The sequence below is a fragment of the Lethenteron reissneri genome, chromosome 5, assembly GCF_015708825.2.
Source record: "Lethenteron reissneri isolate LAM-NWPU_2019-01 chromosome 5, ASM1570882v1, whole genome shotgun sequence".
Lineage (NCBI taxonomy): Eukaryota > Metazoa > Chordata > Hyperoartia > Petromyzontiformes > Petromyzontidae > Lethenteron > Lethenteron reissneri.
In genome coordinates, this window is record NC_083783.1 from 7,104,440 (window position 1) to 7,120,794 (window position 16,355).

The 16,355-nt window shown below is 50.0% G+C and overlaps 1 protein-coding gene across 2 annotated transcripts in view; it reads left to right on the top strand.

Moving 5' to 3' along the window:
• Positions 1–2,443: 2,443 nt before the first annotated feature.
• The window catches only part of LOC133351870 (dystrophin-like), a 325,976-nt gene continuing 312,064 nt past the window's right edge, over positions 2,444–16,355 (top strand). For both annotated transcript variants that reach the window (XR_009756234.1, XR_009756232.1), the window contains exons 1-2: positions 2,444–2,763; positions 16,177–16,238. The gene's annotated coding sequence lies outside the window, so the exon portion shown is untranslated. The remainder of the gene's footprint in view (positions 2,764–16,176; positions 16,239–16,355) is intronic.

Below are 16,355 nucleotides of genomic sequence, written 5' to 3' on the forward strand. Positions count from 1 at the left end.
CCAGCAGCAACGGAGGGCAGAGGAGCGACGCTCACAACAACGAGCAGAGTGCCAGGTGGCTAAAACACAGCAAGTTGACAGAGTAGGGGGAACAGGTGTTGCATCGTCCAGTCATCTCAGTCAGTCGACTTGTGGATGGCACTTGGGTCTGCCACGTGACCTCCTGCCGGCGGGTGTTCGACACTTCACGTGGCCTCAACATGCACATAGCCTGGCACAAGCGTTGTGGTAACGTCACCGCCACTCAGTGGCGAATAGCGGTTGTTGTTGTTGTAGAACAAGTGAAAGAGTTAATGGCACGGCAATGCTCGCTCGTTGCAAGTGACGTTTGATGAATAAACGCGAGGAGGATTGGGTGAGGTTTGCGGGGTGGAGATGCTCTTGGATGCCTCCACAATGCAATCTCTCCTCCTCCACGAGGAGGTTGGTGCATTCATCAGTAGCGGGAAAACTTCTAAAACCCCTGCACTTCCGCAGCTGTGGATAACGATACGTCTCTCAAACACACGTCGGCTTTCGAAGCCAAATACGACTCACGCATTTTTTTGGGTTGGGCCACAACGATTCACCAAAATGTGTGCCCGTTCATAAATGCCACACAAACACCAAACCCGAAGTTGATTTTGTCACGTGACAATTAAATACATTTGTGACGATTAATATTGGTGAGGGTGGTTTCTTGACTTCGCCCAAAAAAGAAAAATCGATAACGACTCACGACAAGCCTCTTTGCGGCAAGAGCGTGGAGACTCTGAAGTTTTATATCCGCGCCAGGTCAGCCCGGGACACGTAATTGGCACAAAGAGAGGGAACTGAAGAATGATAAGAGGTTGCATCGCTGCGAAGCGCGCGCATATGCGCGCGCGCGCTCGGCTTTTCGACAGAGTACAAAGCTTTAATATCAATTGAAGCGCATTCATAGTTATTCAAGCATATTATTAGCGCGAAGCATACAACAACAACAAAACCCCGCATTCGAGCAGAGATGAAAAACCGCCACAAAGGAGTTGGCGCTGGCTTCTGCACGGCTCGGACGAGAGGGAGACGCCAGCATCCGTGACCGTCCTTAATCCATTCGCTCGCTTGTTCATCCAGATGAGGAACAAAAAATAAATAAAACGGCGTGTAGTGCTGACCTTTGCGACCTGTGCGCGGCGCATGCATTACAAGCGAGAAACAAAAGTGCATAAATGCCGAGCTGGAGGACGGCGGGCTGGGTGGAGATGGTTAATGCATTAGTTTAAACAAACCCAGCTCATCCGAGGGAACTCGTGGGTTGCATTGACGCTGGTTTCGGGGGGCCCGCCTTGCCCTGCCGGACACTTTCATGATCCGTCGTCATGGCGATGGCTTTTTCTATCGCGTCGCTTTTTTCCCTGTAAATTCCCAAACAAATAGTGGAGGGGGGGGGGGCGATCGCACGGGGGAGTACACCGGGCGTTTTGAGAAAAAAAAACACAAATCTAAACAAATTATTCGGTTATTTACGTGCCTGGATCATACACCCCGGCCTACGCACGCGCGCGCCCGCGGAAATCTCATGAATTTTAAACGGACTTTCAGCATAAAGCAAATTACTGTGGGCACAAATCGCATCATTTGTGTGGGCCCCGCTGAATGAACATGTTCCTGCCGCTAGGACTGCGTCCCTCATGCGCCGGTGCCTCATTTTCAGCGACGTTGGGAGTCAAACGGTTTAGATTAGCGCGTAGGTTGTCAGGAGGGTTTATTTTTCAGGATCTCCCCTCTTTTTTTTAGGTAGCCATACGAGGAAAAAATCTCCTTAAGGCTGTGAAGGCCATTTGAACAAGTCCCGGTTTTTCCGTAATAAGACACAGTCCAAGATGATGTATTTTTGTTTGTACTTCTCCTCCTCCTCCCGGGATTGTGAGATATCCTCCTGCCCATGGAATGTCCCGGTTTCTGTTTTGTATTGCAGAGGTGGCAAACCTCGCGGCGGAGGGAACTTGCAAGGCCGATTCAGATGCCGATTTATTTTTTAGTTTTTTTATAGTTTTTTTTAGTTTTTTTTTTTTATAGTTTTTTTGTTTTTTTACCGTGGCCGGGAACCGAACTCGCTTCGCACTCCACCACCAGCGCTTACGTACCCCCCTGGGCGTGCATCCCGAAGTGAGCGACGGGTGTCACTCCGCGCCCTTTTCGTTCGAGGCGTTTTCAATCCTGACCGATGCCTCCCCCGTGCGACGCGCGGCGCGGCGCGGCGCGGCCCATCGCGCCGCTCTGCGCTGCGCTATCTTTAGATCCGCAGCTGTCGGTGGTGACTGTGGGGGTGGCTGTGGGGGTGGGGGGGCGCGTGCAACGATCCCGTCGGCGTCACCGCCCCCGGCCGCACGCGCCACGGCCAGCGTCGTTGTCCTCCCCCCCCCCCCCCTCCACAGCTTTCGGCACAACGAGCACGCGCGCGTTATCGGTTCGAGCGCGAGCGTTTGAACCGATCTCGCGCTGCTGCCCCCACCACCCCCCCTCCCCCAGCCAAGCCACGGCACGTGGGGCGCGCTACCCGCACGAAATGCGTTGCGGTGCTCGAGTGGAGAATGTGTGAGCAGCAGCAGCAGCAGCGGCAGCAGCGGCAACCCGTCTCCGGGGGTGGTGATGCCGACGATGGCGGCGGCGGTGACGGCGACGGCACGGTTAGGGATCGGTTCTGCTGCGTTTCCAGTTCGGCGGCCGCGTCGGATGTGGACGACTCCTGGGGGAGGAGATTTATGACGGCGGCGCCCGGTGACAGCGCGAGCGGTCGACGTGAGTTTCCTAGGCGGGTGTTGTCGTTGCGCGTGTGCGCGTGTGTTCCCCCCCCCCCCCTCTGTGAGGGAGCGGTAGTGCAATGGTTAGCGCAACTGGACTGCAAACCCGGTCGACTGGGTTCGATTCCTGGCCGATGCTCAAATCGGTGGCGTGTATCTTGATCGGTCCTGGGCACTTCCCACGGCTCGGCCTTGAATGATATCACGGTGCGGTGTCGTCAAAGGCACTGGGGAAAGAAAGGTGGCCAGGCACGATGCTACCCACACAACCCCCCCCCCCTTCTCCCCAAATCCTGTGCCCTATACTGGTTTTAATACGTGCTCGCAAACAGCTCTTGCGCCCACAGTCGGTCTGGCTGTGCATGTGTGTCTGTGATGCATGCACGGGCTCGCATTCTGGAACGGTAGTCTCGAACAAATGATCAGTGTGTGTGCGCTTTGCGTGGTTTCGGAAATTAGAATTAGAACAACGCATTGTTCGTGCAGCCAATCTGCTTTCCCTTTGCAAGCAATTTGTTTAGTGTGTGTATGTCATATTTACATTTGAAGGTAGTGCCATGGAATGGCATCAATTATTAAATCAATGAAATATATAAGACTCTGTAAATTAATTGCATTTTAAATGAAAACATGCTCTGTGATGAAAATATGGCCTGTGTCAGCGTTTCAATCATTGCTGTGGATTCCCATGTGTTATGCTCTTTAAAAATGTCACGCATGCTAATAAAGTGTGGCTTAAGGTTCTGCGGTGCAAGCTGCATTATTCATCTCGTGTTTAAAGAACCGCCGTATCCAGCACCGGCTGCATGTCGGTTTTTTTTTGTTCGTTTCATTGTTGCTGTACGAGGGGAGCACCCCCACTCTCTCACCGTGAATGCTTTACAGTTGCGCGCTCCGTAAGATCATCGAGAGAATTATTTACCGAAAAACAACTTCTCTCTCGGGTGTTGTAATTAATTGCACGCTCTTTGCGGCTGACATTGCCCGCATACTTTATTAACCCCGAGAGCTCCCGCGCGCTGCGGTGGTGGTTGGCGAACCGCTGGGGTTTTACGATGCAGAACGTGGCCGGTTCGGTGCGATCTCCTTGCTTCTGCAGTTGTGAAACAGCAGCGTGAGTTTCTCAAAATCCCTGCCCGCGCGCCTCCTGTCCCCACCCAGCAGTATAATTGGAGTCGCCGCAAGTTGTCCGAACGGGCAGGTCGCGCGCGGTTGTATATGTGGAAGAGTAGACCAAAACACCCTCCAGTTCGCTCATCATCAAGAGCACCCCCCCCCCCCCCGCCTCTGCCAGCAGTGGTGTGAGCAAGCAATTGCAGGTCTGCGCCTTTACCCCTTTTTGTTGTTAGTACTGATATTGAAGCACTCCTATAAAGTAGCTTGAAGACCCTTGAAACCACATCCTCCGACCCGATAGGGAACAAAGTGGCTCGCGACTCTCGCTTTGTCGGCAGGGAGAGGAGATACGCAGTTGGGGCCTCTCTCTCTTCCTGCAACACACGAGAAGCTCGCTCTCTCTCTCTCTGTTTTCATGTCGCGCATTTCGGAGTGCACACACATACACATAGAGGGACACCCCCTCCCTCCCACCCCCAGACGCGCCTTTGTCTAAAATTGAAAGTGGTGGGGATCCCAGTCAGACCCGGAACGGTTGGGCCTCCAGTGGTTGCAATTACGCCAACAATTGGCTGTGTTCACTAGGAACTTTTCTTTTTAATAATCGCACACGTTAGTCAAATCCCGTATCGTCATTTAGACTGGAGGCATCGTGGTGAGCTCTGAAGCTGCTCTTTCACAGATGTCCAGTGACTCGCGCGTGCTGTAAACACCGTGCGTGCTCTGAGCCCCGCTCGGAGAGCTTTGGCAATCTTTTGTTATTCTGGTGAAAATTTAGCGAGGTGTAAAACCAAAAAACTCGCCCCCATGGCAATTCAGCTTGGTGGGGGGGGGTGTGTGTGGGAGTGTGGTGTTAGGGGGCTCTTGTGACCAGGCAGAGGCACCGCAAGGAGGCAGAATGCACCACTTTTCTCAGAGGGGTGTCCGGTGGTCAGCCCCTGCTCCAAAAATTGCCTTTAGCAACGACCTCCAAAGTTGTGGGGGGTGGGGTGGGGGGTTTGTTCGCCGAAGGAGAACGCGGGCGGATAAAGCAGACGAAGCACACGCTTCGAACGCGCTGCAAACTCTTGACCAGGGGTTGGAACGGGAACAGCAGGGGGCATTGTGTTGTTCACGGTGATTAATTTATTTCCTGTCCATGCTTGCGGCCGTTTAATTTTTGAACGCTCCGTGCAGCCGCGGCGGTCGTTGAGGCAGCAGCAAGGGGGCACCCCCCCCCCCTCCTCCACCCCCCACGACAGCTCCATACTTGAGCGGAGCCTCAGCATGAGGGCTATAAGCCTTGTTGTGAGAGTAAAAAGGGACGGAAATAAAAGAACGGTTTTTTTTCTTCGTTCCCTCCTCCTCCTACTACTGCTCCGTGGTTGTGTGGTGGTGGTGGTGCTTTGCACTGTGAGAGCTTGACTCAGGCGTCGTTCCCTTGCTGACGGCTCTAAGCAGATGTCTCTGCTGTGCGGTGAGTAGAGAAGCCAGCGCGCGTTGTGTCGTTGCGTTCTGTGCGCACTTTAAACAACAACAAAAAACCGGCGGAGTTTCTGGCGCTTTTCAAAAATGTACGGCCGTCAAATTCGCTCGACGTCGACCTGTTTTTTTTTTACTTCTTCATTTGCTCGTTTTGCCGATTTTGCCGACCTCGTTTGTCGCGACTCGGACATGGGGGGCCACGCTCGGCCGATCTTTCCTCCAGTCCACGTGCGGTAGACAAACGCCGCTCTGTTAACGTGCAACGAGCAACGCTGTGTTGGGTAGCATTTAAAAAATAATAGGTTCTATCGATGAGAAAGTAGAAAAAAACTGCGCGATGAATAGATATTATTTTTAGTTTGTGCAATTTTGTATATACGCTGTAAATGCTAAGCCAGCGGCAACATTTCAATCGTTAAGCCTTTTGTAATTTCCCGCCATTCAATAATGCGCGGTGAAATTCCACATTCTAATTGAAGTAATTTGGTTTGTCAATTTGCGACCAAAGCGGCATGGCCCATTGTGTTTTGCTGTCCGTGATTGCAGGCTTGTGCTGACGTCGCAATGTCCCACTGTAATAATTTATTAAGATCGATTAATGTTTAGCCATCCGTTCTATATATTCACCGGATGCTGGCGCCGCGTGTTAACGGCGAGCACGCTGGGTGTGTGCTCCAGAAGGAGGAGGAGGAGGTTCATTTCGACCTCCTGTCACAGCAGATGAAAATGATGCGTAGGTTTCTTGAAATCACCTCGCCCTCTTGTCCGGCCGCCGGGTCGCATGCACCTCTTCCAAGAGTCTGGCCAGAATGGAAGAGTAGGCCAAATAGCATCCTTTGGAGAGGTTTTCCATCCTAGTGCAGGCCCTTCAGCCAGCAGTGGCATGTCCAAGTACTTGCAGGGCTGCAACTTTTCGCCAACAGAGTAGATCTTGATTTTTTTTATTCGATGAGAGATGGAAAAAAAAATCACTTTTTTTACATATGTGAAGGCATACTTTGAGTAAGTGTATTACTTTTGCATTGCGTTATGTACGAAAACCACATGAGGAGAAATGTCACGAGTGTGGAGAGGGCTTGTTCCAAGTGGCGAACCAGGATGTTGTAGGACTGGAGTGGACGTGGATATGAGGGTCCAGCCGATATCAATGAGTGGACAAATAGAACAAGAAAGGATATTCCACCCACATTGAGTGGCAGTAATACCAGGAATTAACAGGCTTGGTTCATAATGTACGAGTTATCGTTTTGATTTGTGTGCTGTATAGCAGAGTCGATGTACATAACCGGTGTGGTGGATCTGAATTGTCCATGATTTGGGGGTTTCAGTCCAAATAAAAATAGATTTGTTTTCTTCGTTTTTAGCATCTTGTTTATATTATTTGTATGATTTGAATGTTGAACTTTCTTTCGCGCACTGTACGTAACCAACCATGATAATCGCAGGTGCAGGGGAACGACAATAAACTGTACAGTTTACATTTATTATGGCTAGGATAATGAAGTTAATTTACAGAATAAAAATAAAATATTCTTACGTGGACGATTTCATGCTACAGTGTATGAGCAAATGAATCGGTTTAAGTCTGTATCCATGCATCCCTACATACATACCCTGGGTTTGACATTCTTTAAAGACTTAAAATGTGAATGGTAACATCTTTGAAAACATGGCTTAAACTGCGCAAGGGATTTATTTATTGTATTTATATGCACTAATTCGCTTTCGTGTTAATTCTCTACAAAAGGCAGCTCTCTGAAGGTTTTAGTTATCGTGCCATTAGCATTAGTTAAAAGTCCAAGACAACCTCTCCTTAAACGCAATCCGTACTCTGGAGCGGTGATGCAGTCACTAGCGCGCTGCACTCTCCACAGAGTGATTCATGTTCGATTCCAGGCCGTGGCCAACATCGGTGTTGCCGAGTGAACCGGTCCTGACCCCCTCTTCACCAAACCCGCGTGCTGACCAGCGTGGTGAAGTATAGTCAAACAACCCCCACAACTGACGGGGGACATGGAGAAGCCTTCATCCAGCAGTGGATTTACACTGGGGTGGTAACTTAACACGATTCGTATATACGCTATTTGAGCGTGAATCGGTTTAAATTGAACTCGCAGAGTTCAGGTTCCTGAGGTGGGATCCAATGTCCCCCCCCCCCCCAAACATCCTTTGCGATGGTCCTTAACGAGTGAAAGTGACACCGTGCGAAAAGGAGCGATTTTTTTAGGGTGCGTGTCCGCTGGCTTTGGTGCTGTCAACCGCGACTCTGTGGCAGGAGAGGCCCCTTGGATATCGAGCCGTTTTTTCGTAGGGTCCACTACTTTCCAGGGCCGCGTTAGGTAAATTATAATCTTTTTTTTATTTCATGGCGGTTGCCAAGCACGGGTCCAAAGGGGCCCTAAAAATTCTCAGCAGGTTCGGAGCTTCGAGCCCGTCTTGAATTCCATGAAGGAGTTGGAAAAGTGCGAGGAAAGAATTGTAAACGGAAGGAATATTGGCCTTGCGGGTATGGTGATTTGAACACCGCTACGTGCTCTAACCACCCGCCCCCACCCCAAAAAAAAAACCTCATGGATGCAATTGGCCGCGAAAGCCTAAGTGTTTAAACTGAGCCAAAACTGTCAGTCTAGTCCCTGAATCATCGGCATCGGGTGCCGGATGCACTGAGTGATGATCACGGGAACGGCAGCAATGGCAGTAGCAATAGAAGAGTGACAATGAGGTGATGGTCCGTCGCTGAGCAAGGCGACTGTAGTGGAATCTGCGAGGGGCTGGATCGTCCATCAACGTTGGATTCTGTCGAGTACAGTGAGGTATTGTGTCCGCGCAAGACGATAAGTGATTTAATAGAGAGGGGAGGAGGATATTGTGTTGGAGACGCAGAACCAGGCACAGAGTGCCAGAGGAAAAGGTGACGATATCGAGCTGGGCTCCCGTCGACTACCGCTGCATATTTTCGTTACTTGGTTAGAAATCCAGAGTGCTCGAAATGCAAACTGCATTCACGTGATTGATACAATGAGAAGCTGGGGTGAGGGTGGGGGGTGTGGCGTGCGGGGTATGCTCGGGCTTTCTCCTGTTCAGAATGGAGAAGCGTTTGCTGCGAAGCAAACCCGTGCGTCGTCAGATTCGTGAGCTGTGGGTGCTATGCTTTATCGATTTGTTTTTTTTCTCCTCTCTTGCAGCTTAAGTAGTAGGGTGAGTGCAGAAAGAGACCGCCCTCGAAGGCCATCGATAACATCACGCCGGGGATTGCAACCCCACGTGGAGTAAAATGCTGATGATGGGCTTGTTAGTTTACTTAATCCTGGCAGTGTGTGCGTGCCACGTTTCGTTTCAACTTTTTTTGCGTGGCCTGAAACCTAAAATTATAACCCGTAAAAACTAAGGTTTTCACTATAAATCCTTTATATGCGTGGCGGCTAGAGTCCTCTCGTCCTCTGGCTTGAGATGGCTGCCACCTATGGGTCAGATGATTGCCTGCCACCATTAAGCAATTGGTGATTAAATCTAAAAAAAAATCCTAAAAAGTGTAAAATTTTGGGAAAGAATTTTCACGAAAATAAATTGTCACGCACAACGAGTTTGTGTGCAAAATGTCAGCTCGATTGGATCACGGAAAGTGGGTTAAAAAACGACCGAAAGATTTGCACGGTCGTAAGCGCGCAAGCAAGTGAACTTGATATAAAGGATTTAAAAAGAATAGCCCAGGGCGTACGTCCACGGTCCACACCCGCAGATTGCTGTCCTGCCACCTCGTGACCACCTCCGTGCCCCCCCCCCCCGGTGGCTTTGAGAGTTTCAAAGATCGGTGCGATCCACCAAACCCCTCTTATGCCTCCCTTTCGTCTCGAGTCGTTGATCCGAACCGGATGCCTCTAAACCACCGAGCTGATGGCGTGCAGCGTGTCAATAAAGGTATCGCTCATTGGTATATCATTAAGACGGCAGCTTGGGCTAAGTCGATAATGAAAGTAATAGAATAGATATTCTTTGGATATTTCGGTAAAGTCACGAAGATAGGTTCTTCTTTGAACCGCTCTACGTGAATCTTGATTTGAAGCTTTCGTGACTGCAGGAATCCATACTCGCTTGGTTCTTTCGGTAAATTCACGTAGTTAGAAATAAAATAAAACAAATCACGACGTTTCGAAATATCCCAAGAATATGAAATCATGCAGTCACGAAAGCTTTAAGTCAAGATTTAATTAAATTACATTTTATAAAGCGCCCTTCTGCAAGCTACTCAAAGCGCTGTAAGTAAATTTGCTTTTCGCCCAGGGGAGGGAAAAGAAACGAAGTGTCCGTCTAAAGGTAATTTAGAGAACTCAAAACGAGTGAGAGTAAAACACGACTCGAAGTGGACTTAAATCACTGCCCTCGTCTCCATGTTGTGAACAACGCTGGGGAAAAGGAGTTCCATGGACAGTGAGCAACACATCAAGGCCCTCCGTAGTGATACGTAAGACGGATTCCCACGTGTAGCCTATAGCTGACTGTTGGGGCAAGTGCTGTTAGCGAGCACCTATGAAGGCCGGGACAGAACACGAGGGGGTGGGTGGCCAGAACCACGCCGGACCGCCTTTGTCTCCCCAGTGGCGATGTTTACAACACCGCACCAGGTACTCATCTGAGGCTGAGTCAACCTAGATGAGGCCCATGATCGGTTCAGATAATCGCCACCGGTGTTGACCGTGAGCGGGAATCGAACTGGGGTCGCCGGGTTCGTGGCGCAGCGCGCTAACCACCACACGAACAACGGACGATGGCTACCTTCATGAAACTTTTGTGTTCGTAGCTCGAATGTCGATGCTACGTAAAAAAAACTATTAATTTCCCCCTGGCCGTATAACTCAGCTCCGACACGAAGAGGCAGTTAACGTAATTCCGTCATTTTTCTGGCGCTCGCTCGCTCGCACAAAGGCTACGTTTATGTAATTTCGGGAAGTGTTACAGCCATTTATTTTCGCTGCTCCAGCAGCAGCAGCATGTTTACACTGGTGCCCCCCCGGAGGGATGGGGGGTAGCGCTCGGTGCGCCTGGGGCTGCCTCATCGGCTGCAGCGGCGGGGGGGATTGCACTGGGAAGGTCGGACCGGTGCGGGAGAAAATAATTTTTATTTAAAAAAAATACCACGGGGAAACAAACTCAACTTTTCTTTTGGAAGCCCAACGTCCAAATTCTTGTAGTAAGACCATTCGAGGGGGAGGGGGGCGGAGGGGGGGGGCCGTCAGCGATTGCTTACAAGCAAAAATCAAAGGCTTAGGTGCCGCCCGAAATGTGTTTTTTCGCTTACGTGTAAAGCTGCGGCGCTGGCAATTGCTTGCCCTCGCGTCACTGCTGGTGGGAAGGCCTCGGCTCGAGCCGCATGCTGCTCTTTTAAGGACTGCCTCGTGACGTTATTAAGAGACCACCTTCTCGTGTTCGCATGAAATTGCTGCTCTTGAAAAATTGTTAGGGTTTTTTTTTTAAACCAAATTCGATTTAAAAAAATGGCCCATGTCTTTTTGGCAGCTGACCCTTGGGCGATAGGGAGCTCTAGAAGAGCCTCGTTTAGACGATGGTGTACTTTGTCCCCTTCAACCACGCTGGCCAGGTGTCTTTTGAAGAAGTGCGAGTACCCACACTTTACCCCACCACACAGTTGCCAATCGACTCGCTTTGGTGTTACCCACCTTATACTGCTGAGTGGACAGAAGTGGCGAGGGAGGTGTCAGTTTTTGTACCAGTTTAAAGGGTAAAAACCTACTACTATATTTTGCCACTGATAAAGGAGGTCTCATAGTGTAAATGCTTACCCCGAGCTTTCAATACTCTGATAGTGCGCTGTTTTTGAGTTGTACACTTTTTGGTGTAATCTGGTCCAACACCAGTGGAGACTAGGCTCTAAGAAAAGCCGTCTCGGGTGTGGACCAATCAATTTCAAGGACGGTGCATATCATTATCAGAGTTGTCTCTTTTTGTTTGCATTTTGACTGCTTGTGTTTGTGGTTATTGCAAACATGATCCCTTGTATAAAGGTATCAGTTTTGGTGCCAGATAAAAGGGTCAAAACCTATTACCAGTGAACTGGAGTTGGCGCCCATACTCCATAGCCACAGCCATATCGAGATGTGTGTATGTAATTTTGAACTTATTTCACACCGTACGCAGCCAACCGTGCTAATTGGATATTTGTCATACCTCGGTTGTGGTAATACTTTCCACGTCGCCAATCTGGACAGACTCGGCTGAACTTGAGCCCTCCATCACAGCTAATTATTATTTTCGTAAGGCAGAGGTGACGATAAACATGGGAGTCTTTTTTTTGTCGCTTTATCATGTTATGCTAGGAGATGCTTTTTTAGCATCTGAGTTCAGTGGAATCTTGGGTTTGTTACCGCTCCATTCAGACGCTCACAATGCAGAGCTTTTGGGGAGCCACTAATGCCAGGTTATTTATCCAGGAAAAGCCCCAAATAAGTCTCATGATTCCTCATCAGGAGGGGTCTTGCATGGGACAAAACCCATGCCCGATGGTGGTGCAACACTGAGTTCGAGGCCATGGTGGGATGAATTGCCGAGTAGATATCCGAGCTCATCCCACGGCTCGCCTCTGACCAGCCCACATTGACCAGTGTAGCAAAGTATGGGTTAAAGCGCCCTTGAGTTACGTGGCATGGGGAGGCCTTAATCCAGCAATGGATTGACAAAGGACTGGCAGTTAAAAGTTTACAGTAACAAATAACAACAGCAACGGTTTATATAGCCATGCTTTTCACTGTAAAAAAAAAAAAACGAAAATTGCATGTATTTAGAAATATCTTCGTGATATCTTGATTGTTTTAGCAGATGTATTCCTTGATGTGACAAGCAAAACAAATGGGCTGCCCTATGGACTCAATGACATTCCACTGGCCACAGTAAATACCATCTCCTCGCGAGAATAAATTACGTAAGGATCTGGCCATTATATTTTCTTGCTCTGGAATGCCGTGCAGGACTTTTGCTTACGAACCCCGCACGCTAATGAAATATTGCATGTTTTTCCCCGCGCGGTGCAGTTTGATAGGATTTCACCAGCGCAGGAATGTTTCCATTTCAGAGACAGCGACGCACGCACCCATACATCACAGAAAGACCTCCCACAATTTTCAAGATTTCGTGATTTTAAAAACAACAAACGAAAACGGGGTTCTCGGTCTCATAGAATTTTAAGTGGTTCTCTTGCACGCCGGTTAGAATAAAGGATCTTTCACGACACAAAAGGCATTGGGGCTTCTCTGGGGGTAATTCTGGCTTCTGCTTGCAGTGGGTGGTGTGGTTGCAGTTTGCGTGTGTTTTTGTCTTGATGTTTGTGTGGGTGGTGTCGAGCGGCAGTGTCGCGGTTAGCGCCGCTGCGCTTCGAACCCTGTGACCCGCTTTAAATTCCCTTTGACGGCCAACACCAGGTGATGATTATCTGGGCTTCCCCTAGGTCGACTCAGTCTCAAATTAGTAGTTGGTGCGGTGTGTAAACATCGCCACTGGGGAGACGAAGGCGGTCGGGCGTGGTGCTGGTCACACAACCCCCTTGTGTGCCATGACGGCCTTCATAGGTGCTCGCTATCAGCACTTGCCCCAACAGTCTGTTACAGGCTATACGGGGGGGGTGCCTTTGCCTTTGTTTGTGGGTGGTGCATGGGTAATGTGGGCGGTGCATGGCTAATGTGGGCATTGGTCCACGTGAGTGCATACATCCTCTTGTCTGTGTGCGAGTAGCAGTGCAGTGGTTAGCGCGTTGTTAGATCCCCACGCTTCGCAAACATCGGTGGCACATTTCTGAACCAAGTCCCTGAAGCGGTGTGTGTAGCCATGAGCACTGGGGAGACAAAGGTGGCTGGGCGTGGTGCTGACCACACTCCATCCTTGCGTGCCAGGTTAGCCCTAATAGGTGCTCGCTAACATCACTTTCCCCAACAGCCTATGGAGGCTACATGAAGGATTTCTGTCTTTTGTACATTGAATGTTGGCTCTCTAATAATCCGAATGGGAATCGTTCTTTATACTGGGGGAATCCAATGAGCTATAAAGTTCCTTGCTCACAGATGTCCATTAGTCCAGGTTGATCGGTGCTTGACAACTGGCCTCGTCCCAATAGTCTTATTGGCTATGCTAACTGCGTAAACTGTAGGCTTGTGCACAGGAAAGAAATATAGAGCGATATATTTAAGCCGCATTTCAAACTGTTATGATGCGTGCCACTACAATATACACTGCCCATTGTTCCAAAGTAATCCAAGCTCTACTCAGGCGTCGCTTTTCTTCCGCTCTATTAACATTTGGGGCTCCCGGCTGCAAACATTTATGTGCCGTGATGTCCACGTTGTATAACCGCCTATTTCTCGCTAGTCTCAGTAACTTGGCCTTTCCGAATCGCAGGGGGGGGGGGGGGGGTCTAAATAGTTCCATGGTAGACAAAGATCCCCGTGTAGCTTTAACAGACTGTTGGGGCAAGTGCTGTTAGCGAGGTAGCACCTAATGAAGGCCGGCACGGCACACGAGGTGGTGGGTAGCCAACATCGCGCCCGGCCGCCTTTGTCTTCCCAGTGGCGATGTGTACACCGCACCAGTTACTCATTTGAGGCTGAGTCGACCTAGGGGAGGCCCAGGACGCGGTTTAAATAATCGTCACCGGTGTTGGCCGGGTCGCCGGGTTCAGAGCAGCGTGCTAACCGCTACACACAGACAAAAAACAAAGATTCCCCGTGTAGCCTGAGCAGACTGTTGGGGCAAGTCCTGTTAGTGAGCACCTAATGAAGGCCGGCATGGCTCACAAAGGGGGTTGGTGGCCAACACCACACCCGGCCGCTACACTACCGCTCCACACACACACATAGCTTTGGCATGTGCCTTCCGTGCCAGAGTATGCGTGTCCACGATGTGCATCGATTCATTCGTAGTCTTGAAGACTTGGTTCACACGCTTCCGATGTCGTCGCCTAAAATCGTGTGAAATAGCAGACCGTGTTATATTCCTATTACATTTTGTAGCAACGGGTTTGCATTACCCCCTGTTTGCCACTACATTTTGTGGTGATTACACATTGCACGTACAGCCAAAACTTGTCAAGTCCGCTGCGCGAGGAAACCGCCGCACGCCATATCGGTCGCGGTGGCTGATTGGCCATACTTCACCAACTCTGGCGTTGGTGAAGGTGGGGAGCAAGTTTCAAGTTCATTGATTAGGTAGAGCCCTGTGAGACATTCGGCTCTTGAATCGGGTGCAACCGCAACAAACAAAAAACATGAACAAAAAACATCTTAAAGTGAATATGTGACTAAGTGCAAACAGAAATCCAGGATAAGACAGCAAAACATTGCAGGAAAAAATCACCGTACACCAACGCTGTGTGCAAAAATCCCAGTGGGATGCAAGTCAAACAACAACAACAACAACCACAAGACAACTTAGATTAAGGCCATCAGTCTAACTCTGTACTACAACAAACAAACATGGCCAAACCAATACACTTTTCGAAATCACCAAAATAAAGCCATGAAAGCAATGAAACAGTGTGATCATAGGAACTGTGACGAGATGCGGGAGCATAGAAGTACAACACCACAACGCCGCAGCTTCCGATGACAATTTTCCACGCAATGATGGTCACCGGTCCGAGCAACTCTGTGCAGGTTGAAACTCTGCTTGGCTTCCGAGTGCTGATCAGACGTGGGGCGCATTCCCGGTGATCTTGGTCACAGTGGCCAGAATAGGAGAAAATATACATTCGACTCTTGATTCGAACCGTTAACCCCCCCCCCCCCGCCTCTTAATCGTGACTAATAAATAAAATATGCAAGGGAGAAGGGGGGGGTGCAGAGACCAACTCTGGCGTGAATGCAGCAACACTCGGCACGGAGAATGCTTAATTCTTTTCTCCGCGAAGGGCGTGTGTGCCACACGATACATCGCAACACACACACACACACGCGCGGACGTGTCCGAGTGTTTAAAGCGAGTTTGGCAGAAGGATGGGGAGGAACCACCCCCCAGTTTTCTTCACCAAGTTCGAAATTCGTCAACTGCGGCAGAAGCAGCGCTGCCAGATGTTCGCCGTCTCTTGAACGAGCGACCGCATGGGCAACGTCACGTGGTGTGCTGAGCGACGTACATTCACTGGCCGTTTATTTAACTTTTCTTCTCGGTTGTGTGCTTCGTTGCTGCCCTGCCCCATGGCCGCGTGTAATCTGCAAGCAGCGTGTGAGACCGTGTGCTCGAATGTCGTGGCCGGAATCCCCCCACCCACTCTCTTGTCATGCTAACTTTTATTTGTTTGTTTCGGAGCCGGAGCGTACACGTCAATATGCTCTAGAGAGGGCCCAGATCTATGGAAAAGCTCCGCTCTTAGTCGATCAAGTGGGATTCTTGTTCGTTTTGTCACGAAGCCTCTGACCGAATCACCCGAAATGCGCCCGATTTGCGTTTAGCTCTCAGAAGCTAAGCGGACTTGAGCCCGGATAGTGCTTGGATGGGCGACCGACGTATGTGCAAACTTTTTGTCATAGGCGGCTGTGGGAGTGTGTGCTACGGTGTGAGCGGCAAGGGCCAGTACAGCAGAATCGATTGTTGGACTGTGCTTCTGTGCTCCTGCGTCTGTGGTTTCCCCCCCTCTCCATCCTGCCTTCGCCAACCGAGACTGACCAGCAAGTTTGAAATACGGTCCCAAGAACCCACGCGGGGTGGGGGGATTGGGGAGGCCTTCATCCAGCAGTTGATTGCCAACAGGGCTGTACATATGTGCACGTGCATGCTTGGTACACTGCAAGGCTGTTGCCAGTGCTTACCTGTCTTGTTGTTGTTTGTCATCCAGATGAGCGGGTGGGCGTGCAGAGAAAGACCTTCACCAAATGGATCAACTCGCAGCTGGCAAAGGTGAGAGCCCATATTCTTGTTTCTTTCATTGTGTTGTGGCCGAAACGTCGTGAATTTCATTGGGACGCTGTCTTTCCGACAGCTGTTCTTCACCTGAGGATGGCTGCTTGTGTTGTG